Here is a 12,864-nt window from a genome sequence, read left to right as displayed (position 1 = left end):
ACTGACAAGGTGGACAGAGGGGAGGTCAGAAGGGGAAGTGTGGGAAACTGCCTACGGGCGAGGAGGCCTGGCTGGCCAGGGGAGGCAGGCAAAGAGGGAGGTGCGGACGAGGCACTCCAGCCCAGGGCAGCCCGACCCAGCTGCCAGCAAACAGCTGAGACTCAGACAGCTGAGGCCTGAGAGAAGAGGACTTGTCTAGGTTTGCATTTCTAACACACTGCCAGGGCTGCTGGGGAGAGAATGGGCTTGATGGACAAAACAGCAAAGGAAGGATGCCAGGCAAGAGGATGAAGTGGCGATGGCTCATTCACCTAGCTTCGTCCCCATGGAGACAGTGGCTGGAGGCAAGAGCCTTGCAACCCAGTGCCTGGCACTGCCTCTCGCAGCCAGAGTGAATATATCGCGGATGAAGGAACAGACAGGCAACTGAGGAGAGAGAAGGCACGATCTCACGCAGGGTAGTGGCAATACAAACAGAGGGGAGAGGATGAAGTCAAGAACCATCTAGAAGGTAAAGCTGGCAAGAAGTGGTAACTGACTGAATGTGAGAGGTGAGGGCTGAGGGCGGGGAAAGGTGAGAGGGCCCAGTGGTTAGACAGCAGAACCACTGTGACCAAAAAAAAAAAAAAATCTAGGAATCTGAATACAAATTACAACTCAGTATTTCTTCATATGGGTTTTCTCTTCTCAAGGACATCTTACTCCTGAACAAAAAGTGCAAACTATGCAGATAGTGAAACCAGAGTGTGCTGAAGCCCACAGAATAATCCCCTCACCCATCCACCCCCCATCTACTCTGGCATTCTGGCAAAAAAATTCTCATTTAAAAAAACAAAGCACGGCCAGCTGCAGTGGCTCACACCTATAATCCCAGCACTTTCGGAGGCCGAGGCAGGTGGATCACCTGAGGTCAGGAGTTCAAGACTGGTCTGGCTAACATGGCGAAACCCTGTCTCTACTAAAAATACAAAATTAGCCAGGCATGGTGGCATACGCCTGTAATCCCAGCTACTTGGGAGGTTGAGACAGGAGAATCGCTTGAACCCGGGAGGCAGAGGTTGCGTTGAGCCGAGATTGCGCCATTGCACTCCAGACTGGGCAACAAGAGGGAAATGCCATCTCAAAAAACAAACAAACAAAAACCAAAGTAAATATATGTGAACAGCTGTTACTTCTTCTACTTATTTACAGCAAAAGGGATAGAATTTTAAATAGTGCTCATTAATAAAACAGATCTGGAAGGGGTCACCTGTGGCGATCTCTGGGTAGGAATATGTATTTTGGCTTAACAGTACGTTATTTTTCATATATTTGCATTTTTGTAATCATAAAAAGGTAATTTTAATATGTTTTAAAGTACATTTTTCTTAAACTTCAGTCTTTTCAAAGTTACCATCTACTGCTACTAGGTAAAAACTTCTAGGGGTAAAATCATTTGGAAAGAAGAAAAAGATCTTCATCTTAGGATAAACTCTTTTAATGTACAAGTGAAATGGCATACAGTTCTAAGTGCCCCCAAACGCTTTACTATCTAACACACAGAAGCCTTTAAGTCAGGAAGCACAATACGGTATAAAAACAAACTTCAGAATAAACCCAGGAAACCAAAAACTTCAGATGGCAGTCTAAAAGCAATATTCAAAAGTCTGCCCCTGCCTTTGCATAGATAATTACCTAAGAAGAAAATATATAGCTTAAATTAAATTTGTGATAATACTAAGCACTGGTCTGTTTTTTCAAAGCTAACAGTTCAAGCTTGAGTTCAGATAAACCATTAGCCTGTTAACCAGATAAATACTCTTGCTCCTTCTTAGGAATTGCAGTAAGATGAATATTCAAATAGTTACATATGTGGACATAGTATGGAATCACCTGGACAGCACCAAAATTAATTTTTTAAAAAACAAAGTAATTTATAGCATAGGCTATGCCTCAAATATACAGTGCCTTTGTTCAGATCATTAAAAGCTAAACTCCTGCTTTCCCCCCTCACAGACAAAAACCCACGGGTGGCAGATTTCACAAGACAAGTGTGGGGTGGATCTCAGTCCTTGCTTGTGCCACCAGCTGAGTGCCTTTGGGCAGCACACAACTTGCACAAACACACGGTGCAGCCCCGCCACAGCCCTGTCTTCATCTCTGAGGTCCATGGTCATTTCAAATGAACAGAAATGTACACATTTCTAAATGAACAGAAAATTACACTGATTCGTGAGGGCCAGGTTCAATTATAGGAAAGGGCTCTGAACATGTGTTCTAACTTTCAATTATTTACAATTTTAAAATATGCCAGCCTAGCTTTACAGCACTAAGTGCATTCTTGAGTAAAACTTATCATCACACGTGCTCAACAACCCAGAACTTCATCCAGATCAGTGGTAGAAACAGGTTTCCCTCTCGCACCTCTTCAGTTCTTGAAATACGCTAGACTCACCAAGTAACCATTCCTTTTCTTCAACTTTGGTCAACAGGCAAATCAGAATTTTTGCAAGTAATGGATGTTAGTTAAAAGCTGTCTAATCTATTTTACACTTTCTATATTTTAGACTGCAAACAATACCAAATGTAACAATAACAACACTATTCATTGCTCCCTGGCATTCTTGGAGTTATAAATGTTAGATAAATTCAATATATGTTTATAAAACTCAGGCTGTTAATTTTAAAACCCTGGGCAACTGGCCAGAAGACCAGAAATCCAGCAACTGAAGCTGCACGGCCAAGCCTTATGGCGGGTGCCTGAGCAGGGAGGCCTGCACCCAGCTACACGTCTTCAGGCAAGGTCCTTCCCAAGAAGCTGAGGAATTCCTCTACAGGTTCTTACCACAGAAAATCATATACCTGCATCAGCCCTTGCAAAAGGATTCCCTTATTGTAGCTACCTGACTGCCCTCCGGGTCCCACTGGACATCCCCATCCCCTAATCCCCACCCAAGGATGAGGAGGTGGAAAAAGAGAAGCAAGAGAAGTCGTCCCTGAGTGTAGATTCCTCCCTGGGAATGAGAAAGCTTGCTTGCCCTGGTTAAGCCAGAAGTCTGGATTCTCCAAGAGAAATGCATTCCGGTGATCACGTGGATTCAGCATCTGATCCCCAAGACTGAAGGTGGAAATGATTTGGGGTAGCAACCCAGGAGAAGGTGCTGGACAGGGTGAATCCAGTTAAGACCAAACTGGAAGCCTTCCAGACACCATTTCCAAATGCTTCTCAGAACACGGGGATGCAGAGGCCAAGGCTCCTGAGGGGACCATTTAATAGGTTACCCGGCATTAGTGCAAAAGTGAGATAAGATGGTCTATTGGGAAGCCAAGGCTGTGCTGGACCTAAAGGCCTTCTATGATGAACTTTATCATCTCATCAGCACCAACCTGGAGAAAACCACAACCCAACAGGTGAAGAGAAACCATCTGTGTACTGAGCCGGCTAGAAGGAAAATAAATGAGCTATACTTTGTGGGGGAGGGAAAAAAAAAAACAAACCTCAGGTTGTATACTAGCATTTGATACCTAAAAAGCAAAACTGAGTGGCAAATATTTTCTTCCCGCTTTTACAGATGAAGGAAATCCAAGAAATACTACACAGGACAAGAATGAAACAGTACGAAGTTGCACAGACTACGACGTTTCCAAGTCTTAATTGGTAGCCAGTGCCTAGCCCTCTGCGACATTTCTCTTTACACCTTTATCAGTCCAGGCTCCTTGCACATGAGGAAGAAAATCTCAGCTCCTCTTAGCACCCATCGCTCCAGGTCAGTTTCCCCAGGGCTGCTGTATCAGTACTGAAGGGAATGAACTGCAGTACTCTTAAAATCACTTCTAGTTCCAAATTCTACTATTCTAAATAAATACTATTCTAAATTGGCTAAGAGGTTGAAAACACAAAATATAAACAAAAAAAGACCCACAAACAAAGTAAAAAAAAAAAAATTCAACATCAAGAACATAGTGATACAGGTTAAGTGGCAAACACACACACACACACACACACACACACACACACACACACAAAGAAGCTCTCAGCTGGTAAGCACCCATGGGGTAGACCTAGCTTGCCAAAAGTTCATGTGAAAAAGATTTAAGGATTGCAACTGACAGTAAGCCCAGGATAAGCCAGCAGAATGGCCTGGAGAACAAAACAATGAAAAGGAACAAAAAGCCTAGGGCATTAGGAGAAATGTCATCCTCACATTAAGAGAGGGGTCACAGCCTCACCCTCCTTCTTGCTGATGAGGTCACACAGAAAGTTTCATTTCTGGTTTTCGGACACTTTAAAAGCAGCAACAACAAGGGAGAGAAAATGCACGAAGAGAGGCTGGGGGAAGGAACGAAACGCCTTCGGCTTGGGAAGGGGAGCAGGGCAGCTGCCTTTACAAACCTGTCGCTGGGAAGAGGTGCGAGCTCCACTCTTCTCATAAATGGGAAGGAAAGAGGCCAGGCGTGGTGGTTCACATCTGTAGTCTCAGCACTTTGGGAGGCTGAGGCGCGTAGGTGCTTGGACCCAAGAATCCAAGACCAGCCTGGGCAACACAGTGGTACACACCTGTAGTCTCAGCTACTTAGGAGGCTAAGGCAGGAGAAACACTTGAGCCCATGAGTTCAAGGCTGCAGTGAGACTGGACCACTGCACTTCATCCAGGTGACAGAGCAAGACCTCATCTCAAAAAAAAAAAAAAAGAAAGAAAGAAAGATTTCTACTTCGATTATAAAAACCTTTCTTTCAACAAGGGCTCATTCAAATGGTAGAGACTTCTTGAGGATTCAGGCATCCCTTACAAAGGTTCAAGCACCACAGTCGAGGGCTTTCTGGCTTTATTTAACAAAGACAGGCATTGAGAACCCGCCTCCACCTTCCAGGGCCTCCAGAGCAGGTTCCCTCCAGGCAGGATTTGAAAGCGGTTTTTTCTTCCCCTTCAGGCCTCTCAGCTTCTGGGGGTAGAGGGGAGTGCTGACTTGATTTTCACAAGATCAGGTATTTTACAATCAGGGACATTTCTGCAGAATCAACACCAAAGTCAAGTTTGACATAGTTAAAGACTGGCTTCCCCAGCCAAGAGCTGCAGCTGGGAATGTGCTCAAAGCTTTGTTGTGGCCTGGACGGTGGCTCACACCCTTAATCCCAGCACTTTGGGAGGCCAAGGTGGGTGGATCACTTGAGGTCAGGCGTTTGAGACCAGCCTGGCCAACATGGTTTAACTTCTTCTCTACTAAAAATACAAAAATTAGCCAGGCACCTGTAATCCCAGCTACTTGGGAGGCTGAGGCACGAGAATTGCTGGAACCCAGGAGGCGAAGGTTGCAGTGAGCCAAGATGGTGCCACTGCACTTCAGCCTGGGCTGGGCAACACAGCGAGACTCTGTCTCCTAAAAAAAAGCTTTCTTTGTCCCATGTGAAGGGAGTGCTACTGTTTGCTGGGAGGCTTCAGTGACTCGCTGGAACTGAACTTTGATCCACTTACCACAATGCAGAAACAAAAACTCCATCTACCAAGTGGGAATTGTAGTCTCTGAATCCTAATGACATTTTCAAAAGTGAGACTTCATCTTGATTTACAGTTACAAGAGGAGAAAAACAAAATAGAGATCAGCCTTAAGGAGAGACGCTGGGTAATGAAATCTTACTAATGTAATTCTCTCCTTTAGAATGTATTTAGTAAAATCTTTCGTTTCACACACATCTTAAAGATTCTTTATAGTGTTCTGATTCTCTCTCTCTCTCTCTCTCTCTCTCTCTGTGTGTGTGTGTGTGTGTGTGTGTGTGTGTGTGTGTGTCTGGATAGCATCTACTCTCCAAAAACTAAAAAAAGATTCTTTCTCTACTTCTGTACATTTCCAGCACTGAATTCTTTTCTAAACTTGGCTCCCATTTACAATCACCTATTTAGAGAATCGCCAGGCCCGGAGCGGTAGCTCACACCTGTAATCCCAACACTTTGGGAGGCTGAGGTGAGCAGATCACCTGAGGTCAGGAGTTCAAGACCGGTCTGGCTATAACATAGTGAAACCCCGTCTCTACTAAAAATACAAAACTAGCTGTGCATGGTGCTGCACGCATGTAATCCCAGCTACTTGGGAGGCTGAGGCCAGGAGAATTACTTGGACCCGGGAGGCAGAGGTTGCAGTGAGCTGAGATCATGTCACTGTACTCAAGCCTGGGTGACAGACTTCATCGGTGAAAAAAAAAAAAAAAATCACCAGATTTCAAGTCCTTGACCTTAAAATACCCACATCAAGCTCATTCTCTTTTCCTTAAATAGACCTTTCTTCCTACTTGTTTCCAAAATGCCTTCTAGGTAACCAGGCTCAAAACCTGGTTTTGAGTGGCTTCTGCTCTTCTTTCTCCTCGCTCTTTCTTTCCCTCCGCTGTCTGGGTGTATACTCTCTCACCATGAGCCCAAAACCCCAAGCGCTGGTCTGGGCCTGCTCTTGCTTCTGCCAGACCCCAGCAAGACCTCCCCTCTGGGGCCCTGCCTCTGGCATTTCCCTACATCCACCCCACTCTCCACCAAAGCCTGATCTTCTGGAAACACAGGTCTGATGGGGTCAGCCTCCTGCTCACAAACCGCCTAGAGCACCTCTGCAATCTCTACTAGAACACACACAGTCCTACTAACCCTCAGGTCCTCCACCAACGGGGCTTCACTCAGTTCTTCCTGCCTTATTTCACCTGGCTTCTCTGCGAGTTCCCTTTGTACCAAACACGTTTCGAACACCTCCTCAGCCTCTGTCCATTTGGGTTTCCAACTCCGTGCCCTTGCTCGGAGGTGGAATATCCTACAATACTCTTTGTCAATCCCTGGATGGGACCTTTGAATCACTCACTCAACCTGTTCACTTTCAGGATCATGAAATGCAGCCACACGAGGCTGGAATGGCTGGCATCTGGTCAGAGAGCCAGGCTACACAGAACTGGACCTCCCCAGTAAGGACTGGTGTTTTAGGTCACACCAGGTCCCTATGATCTGCTTATAATTGGAATAAAATCATCTGGTGTGAAATTTCCTTATTAGGCTAAAACCTCTAAGCCCACCAAATTTAAAAGAGAAAGAGAGAGAGAGAGAAAACAGCCAGCACACACATTTCTAGGGACTTACAGGGATTCTCAGAAACTCACAAGCCTTCCCAGATCTGCACGCTCATGTGCAGCAGCATGTGCTAGGTGAGTGTCAAGGGCTGTGCTGCCCACCCTGGGGTCTTCATGCAAGGCTTCACGCGGGGGTAAAGTCACCCTCTGCCCCACAGTGACAGGCCAGGTGGGCTCTACCGCTTCCATCTATTCAGTCAGGATTAGCACAGAAATTTCTTAGAGCCCCCAAATCAGTGGAGAGGTACACCAGGACACTACAGATCTTTCTTAACACTGACACCCAAGCCAAATCTGTGGCACCTAGAAAAATAAAATGATGTTTTTGAGAAGGACAATATCTAAGCTAACAGTGTACAATCATTTCTAACTATCCCTGATCAAAATTAACAGTGAGACTGCAAAGGGGGGATTTACTACATTTGGGAAATTATTACCTCTATATACCAAGGTTTACGGTTCCCCACCGGCTTTCCGGTAGGCTGGTCATGTGGCTGCCTTCACTGCCTTCCCTGCCTTCCCCTCTGAAGTCAGCAGCCGGGTCTCCCTCATCCCGGCAGTTGTGTCTCAAGTGTCTGCCAGAATAAAGGCACAAGAAATAGACCGTGATCAAAACTGAGCTTGAAGCAGCCAGATTTCTTGACCAAGAATGTCTGGAAACACCACAGTACTCCCCCAAACAGTGTAGTTATTGTAAAACAAATACAGAGTTGTGTGGTCTGGTGGTTTACTACATCAAGCTCTTTCCCTGGGGAAAAATATCCAGAGACTGCAATCTCAGCTAATTGACAAAAATCAAACTCTGGCACGATGTTCTTTCAGTTACACCAAAATCGGATGGCACAGACTTGAAGGGCTGCTTTTACTGAAACACTAGTGTCATGGAAATCCCTATGTATTTATTACATTCACTTATTTCTGGAAATGGAAGGAGAATCCCTTCTCTTCCCTTCCCCTAGAAATTCAGGAATACAGCCTTTTCTGGAACCATAAGATTTTGGCCTTGGATGTATTAGCAATATTTCATGCTTATTATACAATTAATTTGTTAATAATCAGTACACAAGGGGCCACAAACTCCTTACTCATAAGCGGGCTTTTGGTTTTTGTTTCTGAAGTCAAATTTTACAAGCTTCGATACAGGGGTATCCAATCTTTTGGCTTCCCTGGGCCACAGTGGAAGAACTGTCTTGGCCCACACATAAAATACGCTAACACTAATGACAGCTGATTAGCTTTAAAACAAAAGTCATATAATGTTTTAAGAAAGTTTACGAATCTGTGTTGGGCTACATTCAAAGCCATCCCGGGCTACATGCAGCCACAGGCCGTGGATTGGGCAAGCTTCCTCTAATATTTTAAACTTGGAAACGTATCGCTTTTAAAAGCCGAACACAATGGAGACTGTCACAATAGACCTGTGTAAATGTCTCCAAGCAAATAAGTCTCAAATATCTGACAGTTTATTTCCACCTAATGACTGGTTTCCTTTGTGCCCACCCTGTAAAAAGAACTTCCGCAAAATACCATTTGGCTAATTCTCTGCCTTGGGCAGTCCTACAATTATAAACTCCGCTAAACAAATAAACTTCCTTCCTATTTTTCAAGTATTCCAAAATTGGAGACTCTATGTCTTTGGTTGGCAAACTATTTTCTAGAGTCTAACAGCCTTAGCCGTGAAGAAATTCTTCCCAGCATTTTGAGAGATGAAAAAGACCAGACACTGTCAAGGAGTCCCTCCCTACACCTATTTCAGGGAAGGGGAACTAAAGGCACAGAGTTGTGACCTTGGGCAAGGTCACCCAGGCTGCCGTGGCAGAAGCCAACGTCCTCCTCTCTCCCCCAGTTTCTCCTGAACTGATCTAAGTTACTGTGGCCTGAAGAAAGCAGTTTGCTCTTGTTCTGTCCTAGGAAACAAGATTTATGTTTAATTTAAGCAGAATGTGCTAGAACAACAGAAAGAATCTAAATATTAGTGTTGGCGAAAAGAATCGAACTCTGTAAAACATTTAGAGAGATTTATTCTAAGCCAGATGTGGGGACCACGACCCACGACACAACTCCAGGAGGTCCTGAGAACATGTGCTCAAGGTGGCTGGGCTCTAGCTTGGTTTTATACGTTTTAGGGAAACATAAGACATTGGTTGGGTCAGGAAAGGTGAGACAACTTGAAGGGGGAGGGGGGTCCAAGTCACAGGTGGATTCAAAGATTTGCTGAATGGCAATTAGCTGAAAGAGTTATTATCTAAAGATCTAGAATCAATAGAAATAAGTGTGTAGGTTAAGGTCATAACCTGGGTAAAGACCAAGGCTTTTATCATGCAGATGAAACCTCCAGGTAGCAGGCTTCAGAGCTCTTGTCAGACCTAACAAAAAATGTGTCGGACTCTTAGTTAATTCTCTCATGAATCAGGGAAAAGATCTGTAAGGGGAAGGGGATTCTTTTGAGAATGTAGATTTTCGGTATTCCATATTTGGGTCCCCTTCCACAATCTTCGTGGAAACTTTCTCTGTCTCATCTTTTTCCCTCTCCTTTTCCTCTTTCTCTGCCTAAATAAATCACTTTCTGCAAAAAAAAAAAAAAAAAAAAAAAGAAGAAAAGAAAACAGAAAAGAAAGAAAAAGAAAAGAAAATGTAGATTTCCCCTGAAAGAGATAGCTTTCCAGGGCCATTTCAAAATATACCAAAGAAATATATTTTGTGGTAAAATACCTCATTTCTTTCAGGGCCTACCATCTGTCATGTGATGTTAGACTAGAGTGGGGCTGGAATTTGAGATGTGTTTGTGGTAGTCTTAAGATCTCTGCTTCAATGGTTTACGCTGGTCAGTTGTGTCTGAATTCCTGAGAGGAAGGTATGATGAAGCAGGTACCCTTTCCCATCACGACCTGAACTCGTTTTTCAGGTTTCTTTGGAATGTCCTTGACTGAAGAGGGGGTGGCCCATCCATCAGTTGGGGGGTTAAGATTTTATTTTTGGTTTCCATTTGAATGAGTGCCAGGTGATACAAAGAGCTCTGTTTGGATCTCAGCTGTGGCTTTGGGAAAGACACCTCACCTACGCAGGGCTTCGCATTTCTTCATCCTTAAAAAGAGGGAACAGAGCTAAGCAACTATTCAAGTCCTTCTTCACCCCTAAACTCAATGACGATGATGGTTCACGCGTACTAAGTGCTTAATCTAGGCACTAAGTGTGTCACATGAATAAATTGTCAACAGCCTGGAGGATAGCTTTTTATTATCCTCCTTTGATGGATGAACATATTAACGTCTAGGGAAAAAAATAACTGACTGGGCACAGTGGCTCATGCCTGTAATCCCAGCACTTGGGGAGGCTGAGGCAGGTAGATCACCTGAGGTCAGGAGTTCCAGACCAGCCTGACCAGCACAGTGAAACCCTGTCTCTACCAAAATTACAAAAATTAGCCAGGCACGGCGGCGTGTGCCCATAGTCCCTGCTACTCAGGAGGCTGAGGCAGGAGAATTCCTTGAACCCGAGAGGCAGAGGTTGCAGTGGGCCAAGATCCTGCCGCTGCACTCCAGCCTGGGTGACAGAGCAAGACTCTATGTCAAAAAAAATAAAAAGAAAAAAGAAAATAAAATGGCTTACTTAAGGTCATACCTCCACTGGTAACCAGTGGAAAGATTTGACCTAGACCAATGATTCCCGGGATCCTATCCTCCTTATCAGAGGTAGACAACATAAGATACCTGGCTTGACTTGCAGTCACAGAGACACCGATTCTGAATTGAATACAACTGTAGCAATCATTCAACACAATGCTCTCATTTTATGGATCAAGGACTGAGGCCCAGACAAGCATATCTTGCCCCAGGTCAAAAAATGTATTGGAAACACAGCTACACCCTGCTCTTCCCAGACAAGCTCATCCTAGAGTGCTTGAGAGTTTACACGCACTTACATCAGCTCACCTGATGCCAAACAAGACTACCTAATGGGCAGCTGGCATTGATCATCTTTTCCACATCACCTAGCCAAGGCTAAACAGCAAACGCCCAGCACACTGGGGCCTGCAAGCCACGCCTGCAACTGCCCACCTAGTGTGCTATCATAGGCTGATAAAACATCCACCACAGTATGATTCTCTGGAGAGTCTATGCAGAATGGACTCCTAAAGAAAACTTTCCAGAGAAGCTGAATAACTGTGAAACATGGTTCTGTGGTACTTTGAAAAGAATATCGGAAAATAAGTGAAAGCACTCTAAAACCCACAACTCAAGTCGACGAGAAAATGCAATCTCAAGCTTGTGGTCACTCAAAGCCGATCTCTTTCGCTCTATCACTTCATTGTCTTAACCTCCTCCCAAACTTCGCCTTCAATCTTCCATGTGATTTTTCTCTTATTTCCTGTTTCCTTCTCTCCGCAACGGAGAACATCACAAAATTCAGGGATTTAAAAAATGTGTTAGACTTCTTGTATAGTTTCAATATTGTATATCCCTTTCTAAAAGCAGATTAGTTAAATGTTTTAGATCTCTCACCTAAGAAAGAAGAAAAAAGTTCAGTTTCTCAGCGGAACAAGGTATTTTTCGAAGCTCTTCTGCCCTTGTTTCACATCCTGAACATGTATTGTGATCTCCTTGTTACAGAGATAATGCAGGTACGACAGAAAATATATTAATCTAGAGGCAAACAAGTCAAGCTTTCATCTTAATAGCTAGGACAAGGTACCTAGCCTTTCTGAGCTTCAGTTTCTTCATATTCCTTTCCTGGAAAGAAAAAAAAAAGGAAGGAGGAACTAATATCACTACTCCCACAAGTATTTTGAGAATTGAATAACTTGTGAGACTTGACTACTCCTAACGCAATGACTGGCACATAGAAAGTTCTCAGAAACACAATCATCTCTTCCCTTGCGTTCGCGCTAACATAATTGTCCCTTCTATTAAATGTCCTTTGCAGGTGATGTTTTTCTGAGCAAAGTCAATCTCTCATATCAGAGGGAAGAGGTTCATTACACACACACCCCTCACCTCCTAGAGGATGCCTTCGAGGAAATAGGAGCACTCAGGGAAAGGGTGGGTCATTACAGCCCAGTGCTAGAGAGCTAAACAGACACACTAGACACTGGCAACTTCCACTCTCTTCAAATACTCAGGCTGTGGTTCTTGTACAGTTAACACCACTGGTTGGTCCTCCCAGGATGCAGAGACAGTTACAACACCCTTCACACGTCCAAGGATCCCCACCCACCCCAACCCGACTGCTCATGCTTCCTTTCCTTGCCCATTTCCCTGCAGGTATCTTGACCTGAAATTTGCAATACACTCAAGTGATTAAATATTCTGGGCCAGGCGCGGTGGCTCATGCCTGTAATCCCAGCACTTTGGGAGGCCAAGGCGGGCAGATCACTTGAGGTCAAGCGTTCAAGGCCAGCCTGGCCAACATGGCGAAACCCCAACTCGACTAAAAATACATAAATTAACTGGGCATGGTAGCGTGTACCTATAGTCCCAGCTACTCAGGAAGCTGAGGCAGGTGAATTGCTTGAACCCAGGAGGCAGAGGTTGCAGTGAGCTAAGATCGAGCCACTGCACTCCAGCCTGAGCAACAGAGCAAGACCCTGTCTCAAAAATATAAATAAATAAATAAATACAGTATTCTGAAATACAACATAGTATTTGATAGATGTGCATAGTTTTGATTTTAGTAAAACATTTTGAAGATGAAAGTGCAAATGTATCAGCAGAGCAATATTAACAAGGTACATCGAAAACAGGTTTCCAAAAACTTTTTAAGTTCTGCCATAAACTAGCTGTGTGATC

General features: G+C 44.3%; 1 protein-coding gene and 1 pseudogene across 9 annotated transcripts in view; one reads left to right on the top strand and one right to left on the bottom strand.

Moving 5' to 3' along the window:
* The window catches only part of TBC1D1 (TBC1 domain family member 1), a 240,046-nt gene that overhangs the window by 135,987 nt on the left and 91,195 nt on the right, over positions 1–12,864 (bottom strand). The window lies entirely within an intron of this gene.
* LOC104651304 (proteasome activator complex subunit 2 pseudogene) lies at positions 299–3,416 on the top strand (annotated as a pseudogene).

This window comes from Saimiri boliviensis, chromosome 3 (assembly GCF_048565385.1).
Source record: "Saimiri boliviensis isolate mSaiBol1 chromosome 3, mSaiBol1.pri, whole genome shotgun sequence".
Classification (NCBI taxonomy): domain Eukaryota; kingdom Metazoa; phylum Chordata; class Mammalia; order Primates; family Cebidae; genus Saimiri; species Saimiri boliviensis.
Note: the sequence above shows the minus strand (reverse complement) of the source record. Positions and strands in the feature narration are given on the sequence as shown.